Below are 22366 nucleotides of genomic sequence, written 5' to 3' on the forward strand. Positions count from 1 at the left end.
ATAAAAATTTTATCTTGAGGTGAAAGTTGCTAAATTCATTGCAATGTTAATTTTCCTATGCTACAAAAAGAGATCTTGCTATCTGACTTGACATACCAGCACAATGAAATTTTGCACAAGTGATCTTTGAAAAAGGATCTAAAATTTGGCAGGTTTTTTTTTTATCTGATTAATTTCCCAGGAAACAGAAAAAAAAAATCTAATGTGAAACCTGGTAGCTTTTTTTAAAAAAGGTCTGGAGCCTAAGAAATGGAAAATTTGAACCAATCAAAAGTGCTATAAATTCAAGAAAACTTTTAAAATTAATAGGCCGGAATTGAAAATTCTAGACTCTTTTAATTTATTCCTGCACGATTGTTTTTGTGTTTTTAAATTTGGGCTCTTGCATGGCATGGATAAATGCAAAAAGTCGAAATTAACTTCAAATCGTAGCTCTTTTTTATTTAGTTTATTCCAAACTTTTCAGCTTTCTAATCCAATTCATTAATTTTATATATATTTATAAATAAAATTAAATTTTTACTCTGTTTCTCTTGTTCTACGTAACCCCACTTTACACCTTCTGGCTGGAAACATACCTGAGGCTAGGAGGGGTCATACTTGGGTTTAATAAACTACTTGTCTTTAGTTGGAGTTTGTCTGCTGAGAGAACCACAGATAATCTAGTTGCTTTAGTCAAAAGTTTGTGCAAATTTGAAGAAAAGTGTGAAAAGTGGTCCACGGGGGCGTTTGATGTGCTCTTTCGAATGAAATTGGGACAAAAGCGATCCGACCACCTTAAGAGGGGAAACAGGGAGTAAAATTCACCCAAAAGAGGGGAAAGCAAAAAAAAATCTTTTCCCTATTTAAGCTTGATATTCAGCGTGTGTACTTGGTATTAGACAGAGATTGAAGCAAAGTGATGGAAAAGGTGTTTGGAGTGTCCCACCATCAAAGGGAGGGGTGGGTTGGGGGAGGGGGGGGGTGAAATTTACCTAACAGGGGAGAAATACGAAATATTTGTTTTTGCCTATTTCAAATTGGTATTTGGTTTGTTTATTCAATTTTATATAGTCACTGATTTAATGCCATGGCGAAAATGCAATGGATGTCCTAGAAGGGGGGAAACAGGGGTAAATATTTCTCCCGGGGGAAATGCTAAAGAAGGAAAATTTCTTATCTGCTGTCTCTAAACCTCTTTCTAGCTAATTTATCTATTATGGACTGCCTCCCCATAGTAGCATAATATTTGTAGGCTTGAATATATAATGAGTCGGCGGTAATAGGCTTGAGATTGTCTGTGCAGGATTTCGGCTCTTGTTGATAGAAGAGCATCGCCAAGTGCTGAAAACCATGTTGTGACCAAGATGGGCCCAGGATTGCACAAAGCCCCCATTCTTTTGGAGGTCCCAGGGACTTGTTGCTGTCCCGTTCTAAACCAGCTTAAGCACTTCGGTGTAGACTTGAGAAGATATGTGATCCCCGTCCTGCACTGGTATCCGGGATCATTGATTTTCCTGAGGCGAAAATAATTTCAATCATTTAAAGAACGTGAAAATTGGAACCTGGAATGTTACGACGTTATAAAATGACTATTGTATCGATATTTTGACTGACGAATTCATACGATTCGAACTGGATTTATTAGGAGTTTCAGAAACTCATATCCCAGGGGTAGGAAGTATGAAATTAGATGATATAGAATTTGTTTACTCAGGTAGGAAGAATGGGATACATAGACAGGGAGTAGGGCTAATGATGAATAAGGAAGCTGCTAAGTCTTTTTTAGGCTGGAAAGGTATTAATAATAGAATACTTATCGCTCATTTATGACTAAAAACTGCAAGGTATCAGTCATAATAGTAGTATAGTATATGCCCATATTAAGCCGACTGACCGAGATACCAGTAACTCAGATGAATTTTACTTACAGTTACATGAGCAAATAGACAGGGTCCCAGGTAGAAATATGATGTTTTTACTAGGAGATTTTAACGCCCAGGTCGGTAGAAATAGGGATAGATGGCATCCTAGCCTAGGTAAATTTGGTGTAGGAAAAGAAAACAGTAATAGATACAAACTTTTGCAATTTTGTAGGCATAGCAATCTAGTTGTAACCAATATAGTATTTGATCTTTAAATGACTCATAAGTTAACATGGTATTCCATGGTTGTGTAACATCTAGCCTTATTGATTAATCTTTAGTAAACTGAAGACTTGCAGCATTGATATAAGACATTAGGGCAAATAGGAGTGCTGTTATTGATGTCAAGAGTAAAGACCACCATCTAGTAGTGTCAAGAGTTAATTTAAAGCTGAAATATTGGAAGGGTAACTACCTCCCGGGAAGTTGTGATGTTGGTAGACTCCAGGACAAGAATTTGAGAAACACTTTCCAGGAACAGTTGAATACTAAACTTGAGAGTTTAAAACTTGATAATGTGGAAAATGGTTGGAATAATTTTAGAAAAATAATTTGTGAAGTTGCTGAAGCTGTCTTAGGGAAGAAAGGTAGAACTGCAGTTAAGAAAATTAGTGAAAAAGCTTTATGTTTGATAGAAAGGAGAAAGGACTTGTACAAGAATTACCTTAGTGATAGATCATATGAAAACAAAAGGATTGTAAAGAAAGTGAAGAAAGCATTAAAATATGAACTAAGAAGGTGTGAAGTTGAGGCCATGGATAAAATTGTCGAGGATCTGGAAGAGGCAGCTAGACGGCATAGATCGCATAATACTAAAATATTGTACTGGCATGTTAATAAATTGAGAGGGAGTAGTCAATGCAGAATTGGCCCAGTTAAAGATAGGAATGGGGCCGCAATTAGCAATAAGGAAAAAACTAAAGAGAGATGGGCCAAACATTTTGAGAATTTGCTTAACCAAGATAGAGTTGAAGGAAGAGACATAGAGGAAAATGAAGAAGTTTGTGATACCTTGGATGTGAAGGAAGATTTGTTTTGTGAGGAAGAATTAGCAACAGTTCTAAAAGGATTAAACAATAAGAAGGCTCCAGGTACTGATAGGGTGGTAAATTAGTTTCTTAAATATGTTGGTTCTGAGGTTAGAAACTAGTTACTGAAGATTATGAATATGATTTTTGAAAAATGGGAACTACCTAACAATTTTAGGAAAACCTTAATTAAGCCACTTTATAAGAAAGGTGATAAAAGTGAGTGTGTTAATTATCAAGGGATTAGTCTAGTCTCTGTAGGTAGTAAATTACTTAGTAATATGATACTTTTTAGACTGAGAGATGCCATAGACAAAGTTTTAAGAGACGAACAGTGCGGTTTTAGAACAGGTAGAGGATGTGTTGACCAAATTTTCACTCTTAGGCTAATAATTGAGAAGTGCCTGTGTTGTCAAACACCTTTGGTCTTCAGTTTTATAGATTAAGAGCAAGCCTTCGATTCTGTTGATAGAAGAGCTTTAGTAAAGGGTTTATCCTTGTATGGTATACCAGACAAATAAATTAAAGTAATTATTACTATGTATAAGAATAAAACTTCTGCGGTTAAGGTGTAGAATGAGGTTAGCGGCTAATTATGCGTTAAATAGGGTCTTAAACAGAGTTGTATTCTACCCCCCTTTATACGGATCGTTTTGCTGTATTTTGTCTTGAGCAGCATAGGAAATGCAATGGAAGATTATAGAATCAAATGGAGAATAAAAACTCTCCTGGACTTAAATTATGCTAATGATTTAAGCATCCTGGATTAAAGTGTGAGCAAAATGAGTGAAGTTTTAGTGGTTTTGCGAGTTCAGGGTGATAAATTAGATTTGAAAAATAATGTTAAGAAAACTAAGTCACTAAGGCAAGAAATAAGTGAAGATGAAAAGGTGATGTTGGGTAATGAAAAGATTGATCAGGTGGGCAGCTTCACTTACCTTGGTAGTATTATTAGTAAAGATGGTTGGAGCAGTGAAGATGTCAAAAGTAGAATAGCCAAGGCTCAGGGTGTTTTTTTACAGTTAAAAAAAAGTTTGGAAGAATAAGAAGCAACAACAAACAGCAGCAACTTTATAAGAAATTTAAAATAAATTTTCTTGTGAAATATTATCGCATTTAATCAGCAGTTGTACCGAACCAATCCTGCTCAATTCATCCTCAGGGCTATACTGTGGTGTTTCTCCTCCCAATAGTATAGTGCAGACGGTTTTATATCATTCTATATCCCTTCTTGTTTTAGTTTTTTTTTTTTTTAAAGCTTTTTCCAATAGGCAATGATTAGAAGTCCTCCAAAAAAAAGTCCCCCCAGATCCCACCTCAAATGTCAGTGAAAGTGATACCCATCTTGGCTGGTCAAGCACTCTATCTCAAAGTCCAAATGATAGCTCCAATTCTGAGAATAGGACAATGATAAGTGTAGGGGCTAATGTCACCATAAGTGATGATAATTGGTTTCAAGAGGTCCTTTCTAGAAGCTCTAAAAAAGGAAAAAAATCTTCCCAATCAAAAGCATTTCCCCTCTCCCCGCCCAAGATCCTCCCTCCAAAAACTTAGGAATTTACCTTAAAATTACTCCTACTACCCCCTCTGAAATAAAAAAGATTACTGCAATAAGAGTTGCAATTTTCAAATTGATAAAATCAATGTTCACTCTTAATATTAACCGTGATGGATCTCTGCTAATAGCTGTCCAAGATCAGAAATCAGCAGACACAATAATTACCCAAAAATCCCTTCTGAATACCCCATTTAATGCATCCAAATGGAACCCAAAACAATCACCAACAAAGATAGTAGTTTATAATATTCCCCCAGAGATATCCATTCAGGAGTTAAAAGAAGGGCTCTCAGATAGGGCTGGCAACTCAATCCCAGTTGAAGACGTTACCCAACTTGGCAAACCAACTAATGGCGTAAAAACTAGTAGATCCTTTTTATTCACACTGGAGGAAAAAATTAGTATCCCAGATAAGTTATTCCTGTATGGGCAATTCAAACCACACAAGGAATACAAACCTAAGCCTATCCAGTGTCAGAAGTGTCTCAAACTGGGACACACAGCAAACAAATGCAATGAAATTCTCCTAGAGTGTAGTAATTGTAAAGCATACCATCCTAAAGAGTTGACAACTTGCAACAACACTCAGCCTACATGTATCAATTGCAAAGGCCCACATGAATCTACAAATAAATCACTATGCCCTGCATATAAGAAAAGAGCTCTAACACTCCAAATAGTAACAGAGAAGGCCATCCCATACCCCTTTGCAGCAATGGAAGCAAATGTTGCCCAACAATACCACATAAAGCCCGTAATGAAACCAACCAAAACCCCCAAGTCAAACGCCCCCAATGCATCCAGTACCCCATATAAAACACCATCTTCTAAGCTCCCTAGCTCACATCCCTATCAGAAGGAATCACCAAGTCAACAAGCCTCCTTGTCCGGTGAGATGAGGTCAGCCTGGCCCCCCCTCCCAAGTAGAAACAAACCAGAAACACTACCAGGAATTATTTTCCTTAACTGACAAACAGGATGCACAACCAAGCATGCAATCCCCAAATACATGCTTATTCATTCTAAACAGTAATGCAGTTCAGGCCATGAACATACATCAACTACAGAAAACAAAAATCATTGCAGAATTGGCAAAAATCTACATCCCCGATGATATGCTCATTCAAGCAAAAAAAGATCTTGCTTTACTATTAACAAAGCTGAACATTGATACACAGTCATATGAAAAATAACTCACTAATCAAACAGGTAGTAACACTCTTATTGAATGTAGGGTCACCCGCTAAAAATACGCTATATGAACTAATATCCTTGACGATTAAGAACTTTATCGAATATACTCGTCTCCAGAGCACTAAATAAACCTAATCTCAAAACCTCAAGTATATGTGATTTACTATCCTGAGAAAGAATAGATTTTCAGAGAGACAAGGAGGCGGGGTAGCTTTATTAGTTAAAATAATATAAAATTTTGTGGCATCAATTTTCCAGATTTTGCAAATGATGTTGATGTAATTGGTATCAGTGTTTGGCTGAATAATACAAAAACTTACATATTAAGCTTTTATAACCCTAATGGCCAAACTACAGATGCCATGGATTTCTTCAGGTATATAAATAATTCTAATATATTGAAAAATATCATTATTTGTGGAGACTTTAATGCCCACAGCCTTTTGTGGGGGTATAAACCAGCAAATAAGGCTGGTCAGTTCATTGAATGTAGGATTTCAAATAATAATGAACTAGCTGTTGCCGAGCCTCTAAATCTGAACGCGTATTTTAACCCCAAAAGTGGCAGTTTCTCTAAAATTGACCTACAAAATGTGTATTTAAATATTTTGAATAAAATTTATATACTCAAATCCAATACTCAGAGTACTAGAACCATTATCGTGTTTTGCTCCCTAAACGAACCTGCGAACACCCCATCATATACCTCCATGTATATCGAACTTAAAGCAAGCAGGTCTATATTCCATAATAAGCCATATGGTGAAATTACAAGTTTCGCCTAAAATTCATGCATTTCAAATGCAACAGTTGACACACATGCTGAAGTTTTGGCATATTGTATACAAATGCAATATGCTTTCATATTGTTAACAAATGCAATAAATGAATCATTCTAAAAAAATAATGTCCTAGTTGCAGCTTTCCTAGATTTTGAAGGGGCATATGACAATGTGAACCACCAAATCCTTCTAATTAAACTTGCTAACCTTGGACTACCCCCAAAGCTAGTATCTTTTATAAATTCTTTCATAGAATTGCGAAGTTTCATTGTTTGTGTAGGCTCAGCCTCTTCACCCCAAAAGACAATAATCAAAGGCCTTCCTCAGGGAGCAGTCCTCAGCCGCCTCCTCTTTGCCCTATATCTCTGGGACATGACCCTCCCCCACACGAATCTCCAATATTCTGATGATCTGGTACTATGGTCATCTGGCAACACCTTTGAGATTGCACAGTCAAAGCTGCAAAAGTCACTTTTCCAATTTGAAAAATTCTCTCAACATTCAGATTTACCCATTGCACCTACCAAGTCAAAAATAGTCCAATTTCACCAAAAGCGAATTCATGTTAATGTAAGATTAACTCTAAATGGAACAACTATTCCAGAAGATAATCATATTAATTAACTAGGTCTCATGCTTGACCAAAAACTCAATTTCCACCTCCACATTTCAAACTCAGTAAGAAAATGCTATAGAAAAACAACTATACTAAAAAGACTTCTTTCCACACCCTAGGGCTGTAAGGAGAAAACCTTACACCAGTTTTATAAATCACATATAAGACCCTGTATTGACTATGGGCTCATCGCCTATGGTGCATGTGCAAAGACCCAGATGCAAAAAATTGAAACAATACAAAACGATATAATACGTCTCATATTTGGTCTTAGGAAACCCACAAGCACCAAGTTTCTGCTTATGGAGAGTGGATTAACAACAATAAGGGAGAGACGTAGCTTTCTTTTGATAAAACATCTTACAAAAATTGAATCAAATAGCTCACACCCCCTACATAATTGGTCAAGAAATCCAGCCATGTATAGAGGCATTGCATATGAGTATGCCAATATTCAGAAGAAGTTTCCTGTACCCGCAAAGTCTATTGCACCTACTTTCCCCCAATCCACTCCATGGAATCTGTCAATCCCCATAATAAACACTGATTTCTCAAAGTGGACTAAAGATTTAGCCCTCATCACTTTTGTCCAGAAAAAATTTGCTGAACTTAATACAATCACTTATAAAAACCATATCCAAATCTTTGTTGATGGGTCCAAAATGAATGAGAAGGTAGCAAGTGGTGCCTTCCTTCCTCACCTGAAAATTGCAATGGGTGACAGATTGTATAATACTGTATCTATAATGTCTGCAGAGTTAAATGCCATAATCATGGCATTAGAATTCCTTATGGAAAATAAACCTGTGTTTGCTAATTCAAATAAAATTATAGTTTATTCTGATTCTCTATCAAGCCTTGAGTTGCTGTCTTCAGCTCCTCAGAATAAGCTGGATATTGACACTTATCATTGTCTTAGTATTATAGATAATCTTGCTTCAAGTGGCATAAGAACTTATCTTCAGTATATTCCTAGCCACTCTGGTATAAGTGGTAATCATCAGGTTGATGAAATAGCAAAAAATGCTTTAAATATTGACCAGCCAAGTGGGAGACCAATCCCCATTAGAGATATTTACCGATGGAGACTATCAGATATTATGTTCAATAAGAAAAATCCTACTCTTTCCCCCTTTCCCAATAAGTATTTTTCTAAAATTTATCATAGAATACGTTCTGGAACAAATGGACTAAACTTTCTTGCATTCTCGTATCAGTTTCCTAATTCAAGTGGTTCAGTTCCCCTGTCCCCTCTTTGCAGGTATTGTATTATGAATAATGAAACAATTGACCACTGACTGTTTCAATGTAATATGCTGACGTCTGCAGAGCATACCTTGCATTGTAAACTGTTAACGTGCTTCAAACACCACAAAATCTCACTATCAGCCAAGAGCCTAGCCAACAATACCTTCACACAGAGCACAGAAATCGATATCTATCATCTTATATTTGAACTCCTTGAGTCAAAAGATCTACTGAAAGATATCTGAAAATATTTAATAATAAGAGACAACCAAGCCAGTAGCTCTGAAGCCCACAGAGTGAAGCAACAGGAAAAGGGCTAAATAGTATCAACTGAAAAGCCTGCCTGCTGTGAACTAGAACAAGAAGAAGAATATTAGAAGCTACAGTGATGACAGTCACAGATCATCAGCTACAATATGCTGATGATCTGGTGCTATGGTCATCTGGCAACACCTTTCAGATAGCACAGTCAAATATGCAAAAGTCACTTTTCCAGTTTGAAAAATTCTCTCAACATTCAGATTTACCCATTGCACCCACCAAGTCAAAAATAATCCAATTTCACCGGAAGCGAAACCATGTTAATGCAAAACTAACTCTAAATAAAACAACTATTCCAGAAGATAATAATATTAATTACCTAGGTCTCATGCTTGACCAAAAACTTAAATTCCACCTCCACATTTCAAACACAATAAAAAAAAGTTATAGAAAAGCAAATATACTAAAAAGACTTCTTTCCACACCCTGGGGTTGTAAGGAGAAAACCTTACTCCAGTTTTATAAATCACATATAAGACCCCTTATTGACTATGGGCTCATTGTCTATGGTGCATGTGCAAAGACCCAGATGCAAAAAATTGAAACAACACAAAATGATATAATACGTCTCATATTTGGTCTTAGGAAACCCACAAGCACCAAGTTTCTGCTCATGGAGAGTGGATTAACAACAATAAGGGAGAGACGTAGGTTTCTCTTGATAAAACATCTCACAAAAATTGAATCAAATAGCACACACACATTACATAATTGGTTAAGAAATCCAGCCATGTATAGAGGTATTGCAGATGAGTATGCCAATATTCAAAAGAAGTTCCCTGTACCAGCAAAGTCTATTGCACCTACTTTCCCCCAATCCCCCCATGGAATTGGTCATTTCCCATAATAAATACTGAATTTTCAAAATGGAATAAAGATTTAACCCCCATTGCTTTAGTCCAGAAAAAATTTGCAGAACTTAATGCAATTACTTATAAAAATCATTTCCAAATATTTGTTGATGGGTCAAAAATGAATGAGAAGGTTGCAAGTGGTGTTTTCCTTCCTCACCTGAAAATTGAAATGGGCGAGAGATTATTTAATAATTTATCTATAATGTCTGCTGAGTTAAATGCCATAATCATGGCATTAGAACACCTTAAGCAAAACCAACTTTGATTGAAAATTCGAATAATATTATCATCTATTCCGACTCTTTATCAAGCCTTGAGTTGCTGGCCTCAGCTCCTCAATTTAAGTTGGACATTGACACTTATCATTGTCACAGTATTATTGATAATCTTGCTTCAAGTGGCATAAAAACTTACTTTCAGTACATTCCTAGCCACTCTGGCATAAGTGGTAATCATCAGGTTGATGAAATAGCAAAAAATGCTATAAATATTGACCAGCCAAGTGGGAGACCAATCCCAATTAGAGATATTTACCGATGGAGGTTATCAGATATTAATTTTAATAAGATTAATCCTATCCTTTCCCCCTTTCCCAATAAGTATCTTTCTAAAATTTATCATAGAATTCGTTCTGGAACAAATGGACTAAATTTCCTTGCATTCTCATATAAGCTTTCTAATTCAAGTGGTTCAATTCCCCTGTCCCCTCTTTGCAGGCATTGTAATATGAATAATGAAACAATTGACCATTGCCTATTTGAATGTAATATGCTGACGTCTGCACAACATACCTTGCTTTGTAAACTGTTAAAATACTTCAAACACCACAAAATCCCACTATCAGCCAAGAGCCTAGCCAACTATACCTGCACACAGAGCATAGAAATCGACATCTATCATCTTATATTTGAACTCCTAGAGTCGAAAGATCTGCTGAAAGATATCTGAATATATCTAATAAGTATGAGGCAATCAAGCCAGTAGCTCTGTAGCCCACAGAGTGAAGCAAAAGGAAAAGGGCTAAATAGTTTTACTGAAAAGCCCACCTGCTGTTAAATGGAAGAAGAAGAAGACAGTCACAGAAGAAGGAAGAAGAAAGAGTCACAGCAACCGCAACCTTATAAGAAAATTAAAATATATTTTCTTGTGAATTATTATCGCTCCTAATCAGCAGTTGTACCAAACCAATCCTGCTCAACTCATCCTCAGGGCTATACTGCGGTGTTTCTCCTCCCCATAGTATAGTGCAGACGGTTTGATATAATTCTATTTTCCCTTCTTGTTTTGGTTTTTTTTTTTTGTTTAAAGCTTTTTCCAATAGTCAATGTTTAGAAGTCCTCCAAAAAAAAGTCCCACCAGATCCCAAATCAAATTCCAGTGAAAGTGCCATAGTGAAAGATACCCATCTTGGCTGGTCAAGCACACTATCTCAAAGTTCAAATGATAGCTCCAATTTCGAGAATAGGACAATGATAAGTGTAGGGGCTAATTTAACCATAACTGATGATAATGGGTTTCAAGAGGTCCTTTCTAGAATCTCTAAAAAAAGGAAAAAAATCTCCCCAACCAAAAGCAGTTCCCCTCTCCCCGTCCAAGATCCTCTCTCCAAAAACTTAGGAATTTACCTTAAAATTACTCCTACTACCCCCTTTGAAATAAAAATGATCACTGCAGTGAGAGTTGCAATTTTTAAATTGCTAAAATCAATGTTCTCTCTTAATATTAACCGTGATGGATCTCTGCTAATAGCTGTAGAAGATCAGAAATCAACAGATACAATAATTAACCTAAAATCCCTTCTGAATACCCCAATTATTGCATCTAATTGGAACCCAAAACAATCACCAACAAAAATAGTAGTTTATAATGGTCCCCCATAGATATCCACTCAGGAGTTAAAAGAAGACCTCTCAGATAGGGCTGGAAACACAATCCCAGTTGAGGGTGTTACCCAACTTGGCAAACCTAACTCTAATGGCCTAAAAACTAGTAGATCCTTCTTATTCACACTGAAGGAAAAAATTAATATCCCAGAAAAATTATTCCTATTTGGGCAAATAAAACTACACAAGGAATACAAACCTAAGCCTATCCAGTGTCAGAAGTGTCACAAACTGGGACACACGACGAACAAATGCAATGAAATTCTCCAAGAGTGTAGTAATTGTAAAGCTTTCCATCCTAAAGAGCTGACAACTTGCAACAACACTCAGCCTACATGCATCAATTGCAAAGGCCCACATGAATCTACAAATAAATCATTATGCCCTGCATACAAGAAAAGAGCTCTAACACTCCAAATATCAACAGAGAAGGTCATCCCATACCCCTTTGCAGCAATGGAAGCAAATGCTGCCCAACAATACCAAATAAAGCCTGTAATGAAACCAACCAAAACCCCCACGTCCAACGCCCCCACTGCCTCAAGCGCCCCAGATAAAACACCATCTTCCAAGCCCCCTAGCTCCAATCCCTATCAGAAGGAATCACCAAGCCAACAAGCCTCCTTGTCCAGTGAGATGAGGTCCGCCTGGCCCCCCCTCCCAAGAAGAAACAAACCAGAAACACTACCAGGAATCAATCCCCTAACCGAAAAACAGGATGCACAACTAAAAATTCAATCCACAAATATATGCTTATTCATTCTAAACTGTAATGCAGTTCAGGCCATGAACATACATCAACTACAGAATACAAAAATCATTGCAGAATTGGCAAAAATCTACATCCCAGATGATATGCTCATTCAAGCAAAAAAAGATCTTGCTTTACTTTTAACAAAGCAGAACATTGAAAAACCTTTAATGAAAAACCTTTTTAAAAACCTACATAATAGGCTATTATAACCCTTATGGCCAAACTACAGATGCCAAGGATTTCTTTAATTATATAAATAATTCTAATATGTTAAAAAATATCATTATTTGTGGAGATTTCAATGCCCACAGCCTTTTATGGGGGAATAAACCAGCAAATAAAGCTGGTAAATTCATTGAGCATATGACTTCAATTAATAATGAATTAGCTGTTGCTACCCCTTCAAACCTGAATACATATTTCAACCCCAAAAGTGGCAGATTCTCCACAATTGACCTACAAATTGTGTCATTAATTTTTTTGAATAAAATTTACATAAATAAAATTGATAGTCTATGTACTGACCACTTCACTATAGTCTGCTCCCTAAATGAACCTGCTGAAACTTTATCTGATACCTCCAAATATATCAACACTAAAGGAAATTGGTCTATGTTCCAAAATAAGCTAAATGATGAAATTACAAGTTTCACCCAAAGTTCATGCATTTCTAACACAACAGTTGACACACATGCTGAAGCCTTGACATCTTTACTAATAAATACAGCTAATCATGCTATCCCGAGGACAACACCTAAGAAAACATTCCCTAAACAAATTCCTAAAGCATGGTGGACAAATGAGTGCCTAAATAAATGGTGGATAAAAAAGGCAGATAGGACCGAATTCATAAAAAACCATCAACTACTACATATATTTAAAAAATTACAAGCAGAATTTAATCTAAAAAGGACTATAATAAATGCTAAATATAAGTACTGGAATAATTTTGCAAATAATCTCTCCAGAGAAACACATGAGCCAATTATACATTGGCAAGTTATAAGCCACATCTGTGGGAAAAAGACTTCACCCAACCCACTCCTGTATGAGCTTATACATAATAATACCCATTATGACAATGATAAGGAAAAAGCTAAACTATTTGCCACTCTTTTTGTTAATAAGCTAACATCAAATAATCAAAGCAAACTGTCCACAATTCCTATGAACCCAAGTTACCAACCACGCCCAGGATCTGAGTACATAACTAATCCATTTTCAATCCAGGAACTGAATAATGCAATACATCATATTAGGACCAAAACTAGCGGCAGCTATGACAATATACACCCTACATGGATAAAGAATGTCACACCTTCACACAAACAAGAACTTCTAAATTGCTATAATCACGCTTGGGCATCTTCTAGGTTCCCCAATATATGGAAATGTTCGTCCCTCCTACCAATCCTGAAGAAAAATAAACCAAAAGATAACCCTGAGTCTTATAGGCCCATAATGATTACTCCTGTGATGGGGAAAATAATGGAGAAAATGATCTATCACAGACTCCTCTGGTTTGTTGAAAAAAATAATATGATCCTTCACACTCAAACTGGATTCAGGAAACACCACTCCTCAACAGATGCTTTCATTTTGCTAACAAATGCGATAAATGAATCTTTCTCAAAAAATAATGTTCTAGTTGCAGCTTTCCTAGATTTTGAAGGGGCATATGAAAATGTGAACCACCAAATCATTTCAAACAAATTTGCAAACCTTGGAGTACCCCCTAAGCTAGTATCTTTTATTAAATCCTTCATAGAAGTGCGAAGTTTCATCGTTTGTGTTGGTTCAGCCTCTTCACCCCAAAAGACTAACCAAAGGCCTACCTCAGGGAGCAGTCCTCAGTTGCCTCCTATTTGCCCTATATCTCTGGGACATGAACCTACCCCACACGAATCTACAATATGCTGATGATCTGGTGCTATGGTCATCTGGCAACACCTTTCAGATAGCACAGTCAAATCTGCAAAAGTCCCTTTTCCAGTTTGAAAAATTCTCTCAACATTCAGATTTACCCATTGCACCCACCAAGTCAAAAATAATCCAATTTCACCGGAAGCGAAACCATGTTAATGCAAAACTAACTCTAAATAAAACAACTATTCCAGAAGATAATCATATTAATTACCTAGGTCTCATGCTTGACAAAAAACTTAATTTCTACATCCACATTTCAAACACAATAAAAAAATACTATAGAAAAACAAATATACTAAAAAGACTTGTTTCCACACCCTGGGGATGTAAGGAGAAAACCTTACTCCAGTTTTATAAATCACATATACGACCCCATATTGACTATGGGCTCATCGTCTATTGTGCATGTGCAAAGACCCAGATACAAAAAATTGAAACAATACAAAATGATATAATACGTCTGATATTTGGTCTTAGGAAACCCACAAGCACCAAGTTTCTGCTTATGGAGAGTGGATTAACAACAATAAGGGAGAGACGTAGCTTTCTTTTGACAAAACATCTTACAAAAATTTAATCAAATAGCTCACACACATTACATAATTGGTTAAGAAATCCAGCCATGTATAGAGGCATTGCAGATGAGTATGCCAATATTCAGAAGTTCCCCATACCAGTAAAGTCTATTGCACCCACTTTCCCCAAATCCCCCCCATGGAATTGGTAAAGATTTAACCCCCATTGCTTTTGTCCAGAAAAAATTTGCAGAACTTAATACAATTACCTATAAAAATCACTTCCAAATATTTGTTGATGGGTCAAAAATGAATGAGAAGGTTGCAAGTGGTGTTTTCCTTCCTCACCTGAAAATTGCAATGGGCGAGAGATTATATAATAATTTATCTATAATGACTGCTGAATTAAATGCCATAATCATGGCATTAGAACACATTAATGAAAACCAACCTTTGATTGCAAATTCAAATAATATTATCATCTATTCCGACTCTCTATTAAGCCTAGAGTTGCTGGTCTCAGCACCTCAATATAAGTTGGACATTGAAACTTATCATTGTCTCAGTATTATTGATAATCTTGCTTCAAGTGGCATAAAAACTTACTTTCAGTACATTCCTAGCCACTCTGGCATAAGTGGTAATCATCAGGTTGATGAAATAGCAAAAAATGCTATAAATATTGACCAGCCAAGTGGGAGACCAATCCCAATTAGAGATATTTACCAATGGAGGCTATCAGATATTAATTTAATAAGATTAATCCTATCCTTTCCCCCTTTCCCAATAAGTATCTTTCTAAAATTTATCATAGAATTCATTCTGGAACAAATGGACTAAATTTCCTTGAATTCTCATATAAGCTTTCTAATTCAAGTGGTTCAATTCCCCTGTCCCCTCTTTGCAGGCATTGTAATATGAATAATGAAACAATTGACCATTGCCTATTTGAATGTAATATGCTGACGTCTGCACAACATACCTTGCTTTGTAAACTGTTAAAAGCTTTAAACACCACAAAATCTCACTATCAGCCAAGAGCCTAGCCAACTATACCTGCACACAGAGCACAGAAATCGATATCTATCATCTTATATTTGAACTCCTTGAGTCACAAGATCTACTGAAAGATATCTGAGAATATCTAATAAATAAGAGACAACCAAGACAGTAGCTCTGTAGCCCACAGAGTGAAGTACCAACTGAATAGCCCACCTACTGTGAATTAGAAGAAGAAGAAGACAGTGGTCAACAACAGCAACAACATCAACAACAGCAGCAAGTTTATAAGAAATTTAAAATAAATTTTCTTGTGAAATATTATCGCATTTAATCAGCAGTTGTGCCGAACCAATCCTGCTCAATTCATCCTCAGGGCTATACTGTGGTGTTTCTCCTCCCTATAGTATAGTGCAGACGGTTTGATATCATTCTATTATCCCTCCAAAAACTTAGTAATTTACCTTAAAATTACTCCTACTACCCCCTTTGAAATAATAATGATTACTGCAATTAGAGTTGCAATTTTCAAATTGCTAAAATCAATGTTCTCTCTTAATATTAACCGTGATGGACCTCTGCTAATAGCTGTCCAAGATCAGAAATCAGCACACACAATAATTAACCTAAAATTCCTTCTGAATACCCCATTTAATGCACCTAAATGGAACCCAAAACAATCACCAACAAAGACAGTAGTTTATAATATTCCCCCAGAGATATCCATTCAGGAGTTAAAAGAAGGGCTCTCAGATAGGGCTGGCAACTCAATCCCAGTTGAAGACGTTACCCAAATTGTCAAACCTAACTCTAATGGCCTAAAAACTAGTAGATCCTTCTTATTCACACTGGAGGAAAAAATTAGTATCCCAGAAAAGTTATTCCTATTTGAGCAAATCAAACCGCACAAGGACTACAAATCTAAGCCCATCCAGTATCAGAAGTGTGTCAAACTGGGACACGCAACAAATAAATGCAATGATATTCTCCTATAGCGTAGTAATTGTAAAGCATACAATCCTAAAGAGTTGACAACTTGCAACAACACTCAGCCTACATGTATCAATTGCAAAGGCCCACATGAATCTAAAAATAAATCACTATGCCCTGCATATAAAAATAAATCAACAAAATCAATAAAATATGTCATATGAAAAATAAATCAACAACACAACACATATCAATACTCCAGTGGAACATAAGATCACTCACAGAAAATAAGCTAAATGAACTAATATCTTTTATGAATCATAATTCCATTAATATTACTTGCCTTCAGGAAACCCATTTGACCCAAAACCAACAAATAAAGTCTCTGGGATTTACTATCCTGAGAAAGGACAGGTCATCAGAGAGAAAAGGAGGTGGAGTAGCTCTATTAGTTAAAAATAATATTAAATTCTGTGGCATCAATTTTCTAGATTTTTCTAATGATGTTGATGCAATTGGTATCAGTGTTTGGCTGAATAATATAAAAACCTACATAATAAGCTTTTAAAACCCTACTGGCCAAACTACAGATGCCATGGATTTCTTTAATTATATAAATAATTCTAATATGTTAAAAAATATCATTATTTGTGGAGATTTCAATGCCTACAGCCTTTTGTGGGGGAATAAACCAGCAAATAAAGCTGGTAAATTGATTGAGTATATGACTTCAAATAATAATGAATTAGCTGTTGCTACCCCTCCAAACCTGAATACTTATTTCAACCCCAAAAGTGGCAGATTCGCCACAATTGACCTACAAATTGTGTCATTAAATATTTTGAATAAAATTTATATAAATAAAATTGATAGTCTATGTAATGACCACTTTGCTATAGTGTGCTCCCTAAATGAACCTGGTGAAACTCTACCACATACCTCCAAATATATAAACACTAAAGCAAATTGGTCTTGGTTCCAAAATAAGCTAAATGATGAAATCACAAGTTTCACCCAAAATTCATACATTTCAAACACAAGAGTTGACACACATGCTGAAGCATTGACATCTTTACTAATAAATACAGCTAATCATGCTATCCCCAGGACAACACCTAAGAAAACCTACCCTAAACATATTCGTAAAGCCTGGTGGACAAATGAGTTCCAAAATAAATTGAGAATAAAAAAGGCAGCCAGGACAGAATTCCTAAAAAAAACATCACCTACTACATATTTAAAAAAATTACAAGCAGAATCTAATCTAAAAAGGACTATAATAGATGCTAAATATAATTACTGGAATAATTTTGCAAATAATCTCTCCCGAGAAACACATGAGCCAATCATACATAAAGTCATAAGCCACATCGGTGGGAAAAAGATTTCCCCCAACCCACTCCAGAATGAGCTTATACATAGTAATACCCATTATGACAATGATAATGAAAAATATAAGCTCTGTGCAACTCTTTTTGTTAATAAGCTAACATCAAATAATCGAAGCAAAATGTCCCCAATTTCTATGAACCCAAGTTACCAATCACGCCGAGGATCCGAGTATATAAGTAGTCCATTTTCAGTCCAGGAAATGAATAATGCAATACATCATATTAGGACCAAAACTAGCGGCAGCTATGACAATATACACCCTACATGGATAAAGAATCTCACCCCTTCATACAAACAAGAACTGCTAAATTGTTATAATCACGCTTGGGCATCTTCTAAGTTCCCCAATATATGGAAATGTTTGTCCCTACTACCAATCCTAAAGAAAAATAAACCCAAAAAAAAACCCTGAGACCTACAGGCCCATAATGATTACTCCTGTGATGGGAAAAATAATGGAGAAAATGATCTATCACAGACTCCTCTGGTTTGTTGAAAAAAAAAAACAATATGATCCCTCAAACTCAAACTGGATTCAGGAAACACCACTCCTCAACAGATGCTTTCATTTTGCTAACAAATGCAATAAATGAATCATTCTCAAAAAATAATGTCCTAGTTGCAGCTTTCCTAGATTCTGAAGGGGCATATGACAATGTGAACCACCAAATCCTTTTAAACAAACTTGCAACCCTTGGACTACCCCCAAGCTAGTATCCTTTATAAAATCCTTCATAGAAGTGCGAAGTTTCATTGTTTGTGTTGGTTCAGCCTCTTCACCCCAAAAGACAACAACCAAAGGCCTACTTCAGGGAGCAGTCCTCAGTTGCCTCCTGTTTGCCCTATATCTCTGGGACATGAGCCTCCCCCACACGAATCTACAATATGCTGGCGATCAGGTGCTATGGTCATCTGGCAACACCTTTGAGATAGCACAGTCAAATCTGCAAAAGTCACTTTTCCAATTTGAAAAATTCTCTCAACATTCAGATTTACCCATTGCACCTACCAAGTCAAAAATAATCCAATTTCACCAGAAGCGAAACCATGTTAATGCAAAGCTAACTCTAAATATAACAACTATTCCAGAAGACAATCATATTCATAACCTAGGTCTCATGCTTGACCTAAAACTTAATTTCCACCTCCACATTTCAAACACAATAAAAAAATGCTATAGAAAAACAAATATACTAAAAAGACTTCTTTCCACACCGTGGGGCTGTAAAGAGAAAACCTTACTCCAGTTTTATAAATCACATATAAGACCCCATATTGACTATGGGCTCATTGTATATGGTGCATGTGCAAAGACCCAGATGCAAAAAATTGAAACAACACAAAATGATATAATACACCTCATATTTGGTCTTAGGAAACCCACAAAGTACCAAGTTTCTGCTTATGGAGAGTGGATTAACAACAATAAGGTAGAGACGTAGCTTTCTCTTGACAAAACATCTTACAAAAATTGAATCAAATAGCTCACACACCCTACATAATTGGTTAAGAAATCCAGCCATGTATAGAGGCATTGCAGATGAGTATGCCAACATTCAGAAGAAGTCCCTGCACCAGCAAAGTCTATTGCACCCACTTTCCCCCAATCCCCTCCATGGAATTGGTCAAGTCCCATAATAAATACTGATTTCTCAAAGTGGACTAAAGATTTAACCCCCATCGCTTTTGTCCAGAAATAATTTGCTGAAATTAATACAATTACCGATAAAAATCACTTCCAAATATTGGTTGATGGGTCAAAAATGAATGAGAAGGTAGCAAGTGGTGCTTTCCTTCCTCACCTGAAAATTGCAATGGGCGAGAGATTATTTAATAATTTATCTATAATGTCTGCTGAGTTAAATGCCATAATCATGGCATTAGAACACCTTAAGGAAAACCAACCTTCGATTGCAAATTCAAATAATATTATTGTATATTCTGACTCCTTATCAAGCCTTGAGTTGCTGGCCTCAGCTCCTCCGTATAAGCTAGACATTGACACTTATCATTGTCTCAGTATTATAGATAATCTTGCTTCAAGTGGCATAAGAACTTATTTTCAGTATATTCCTTGCCACTCTGGCATAAGTGGTAATCATCAGGTTGATGAAATAGCAAAAAATGCTATAAATATTGACCAGCCAAGTGGGAGACCAATCCCAATTAGAAATATTTACTGATGGAGGCTATCAGATATTAATTTTAATAAGATTAATCCTATCCTTTCCCCCTTTCCCAGTAAGTATCTAAAATTTATTATAGAATTCGTTGTGGAACAAATGGAGTAAATTTTCTTGCATTCTCGTATAAGTTTTCTAATTCAAGTGGTTCAATTCCCCTGTCCCCTCTTTGCAGGCATTGTAATACGAATAATGAAACAATTGACCATTGCCTATTTGAATGTAATATGTTGACGTCTGCACAACATACCTTGCTTTGCAAACTGTTTAAATGCTTCAAACACCACAAAATCTCACTATCAGCCAAGAGCCTAGCCAACTATACCTGCACACAGAGCATAGAAATCGACATCTATCAACTCATGATTGAACTCCTAGAGTCGAAAGATCTACTGAAAGATATCTGAAAATATCTAATAACCATGAGGCAATCAAGCCAGTAGCTCTGTAGCCCACAGAATGAAGCAAAAGGAAAAGGGCTAAATAGTATCACTGAAAAGCCCGCCTGCTGTTTAAATAGAAGAAGGAAGTGGTCAAATATGGTTCTGAAGCATGGGCGCTCCAAAAAGCAGATGAAGATTTGCTAGATGTTTTCGAGAGAAATTGCTTAAGGATTGTTCTGGGCACCCAGTTGACTGACTGTATTTCAAACAATAGGCTATACGAAAAATCTGGTTCAATACCACTTTCTAGGGCGACAATGAAAGAAAGGTTGAGGTGGCTAGGGCACATTGTGTGGATGAAGGATGACAGATTGCCAAAGATCGTCCTTTTTGGCCAACCGTCTAGGACTAAATGGAAAGCAGGTCATCCTCGTCTGGGGTGGGAGGATGTCATAAAGAAATATTTAAAGGAAATGGGAACTTCATGGGCGGGCATAAAAAGGGAGGCTTTGAATAGATTGGGATGGAGGAGGAGCATGCACAGCTGTGTTGGCCTCAGGCCGCTAGGTGCTGTGGTAAGTTGTTAGTAGTAGTAAGTTTGTTCTCGCCATTTCAGGAGGCATTCTCAAGATCAAGTGGTACAGTATTACATCCTAAATCCTGGATAGGGGAAAGAGGGAAAACTGGGCAGGGGAGTAGGGGAAATGCCAAAATGAGTTTCTTTTCAATTTTGGCTGTGGTGGTTATGATGACTCTACTTGGAGTAGATGGCAAACACTGGACAAAAGAAATAGGGATGGCAGCTGTGAAATGCAAAACTACAACATCTTCCCCCCCTTGTTTCCCCTCCTTTAAGAGTCAAATCAATTACTATAACTTTTGTTTAAAGATATGACTTTAATCACTGCAGGAAGAAGTAAAAAGAGGCAAAAATAAGAAAAAAAAAGAAAAGTTGTATGCAGTTGGTGTACTGGTTCAGCAGTCTATTTGTTGCTGGCGTTAGATCTGTAGCATGCTCCATTATGGGCACACACATCAGTGCAGAGTAGTGAAGCCTTCATGAACTTGCATGGTGGCTTGCAGGCTTTCTTGCATCCACATTTGGCCAGTTCTTTGCACACCTTGGAAGCCCCAGGTAGTGTTGTCAATACAGGATGCCACTCATCATTTACAAGCTTCCATCCCAATTCAGAGGGGGAAGGAGGATTCTGAATGGGGTCGGCTGCTCTTCCCCAAATTTGGCCAGCCTGAAAATGTGCACGTCTGGTGTGCTGAAAAAGGGTGTTGGATGTTGGTGGGATGCAGTCAATCTGCTGCCCCTTGGCAAAAAGCACTTTTCTTGCTTTGTCAACACCCTGGACTTTGCTTGTCTGCTCATAGCATAAAACTACAAATCTCTCCAGCAGCTCTTGCGTTTGCGGTCTTGTAGCTGTCAACACAGACAACAAATCCAAGAACGCATCAGTTCCATCAGGATAACTTCTCCAGACATCAAAAGCTCTCTTCTTCCAAAAGCCAGAAAAGGAAGATACTGTATTGCAGCCTGTAAACGTGTGGAAAACAGGCAAAGCTTTTGACTTTTGGGGCCTGTTAGTGGAAAAAATCATATAAAACGAACCTGATTCTCCCACAACAAGTCTAAAAGACTATTTGACACCCTTTACAGACAGCAAGCCTAAAGGAACAGCAGAGTGCTATACCAATTTACAAGGCTTCATAATTTATAAGGGTCCATCTAAAAGTATGGAGACAGACATTCTTGTTGAAGATTTTGCATTAGTGAAGAGATGCATAGGTTGCAATATCTTCAGTGCACTGGTGACAGAGATTCTAGTGTTTTTACAGACTAAAGCAAAGCGTCCCATATGGCTTGCTTATTGAAAAAGAAGAATGTGC

The 22366-nt window shown here is 36.7% G+C and overlaps 1 protein-coding gene across 2 annotated transcripts in view; it reads right to left on the reverse strand.

The window, feature by feature from the left end:
• The window catches only part of Mnn1 (menin 1), a 65085-nt gene that overhangs the window by 38459 nt on the left and 4260 nt on the right, over positions 1-22366 (reverse strand). Inside the window, exon 1 of one of the 2 annotated variants that reach the window (XM_089105716.1) lies at positions 14853-14872. The exons of the other annotated variant lie outside the window; for it this stretch is intronic. The gene's annotated coding sequence lies outside the window, so the exon portion shown is untranslated. Of the gene's footprint in view, positions 1-14852; positions 14873-22366 lie in introns of those variants that run through there. 2 annotated transcript variants of the gene reach the window in all.

Source organism: Artemia sp. Qi Xiang Cuo, chromosome 20 (genome assembly GCF_049724085.1).
Source record: "Artemia sp. Qi Xiang Cuo chromosome 20, ASM4972408v1, whole genome shotgun sequence".
Classification (NCBI taxonomy): Eukaryota; Metazoa; Arthropoda; class Branchiopoda; order Anostraca; family Artemiidae; genus Artemia; species Artemia sp. Qi Xiang Cuo.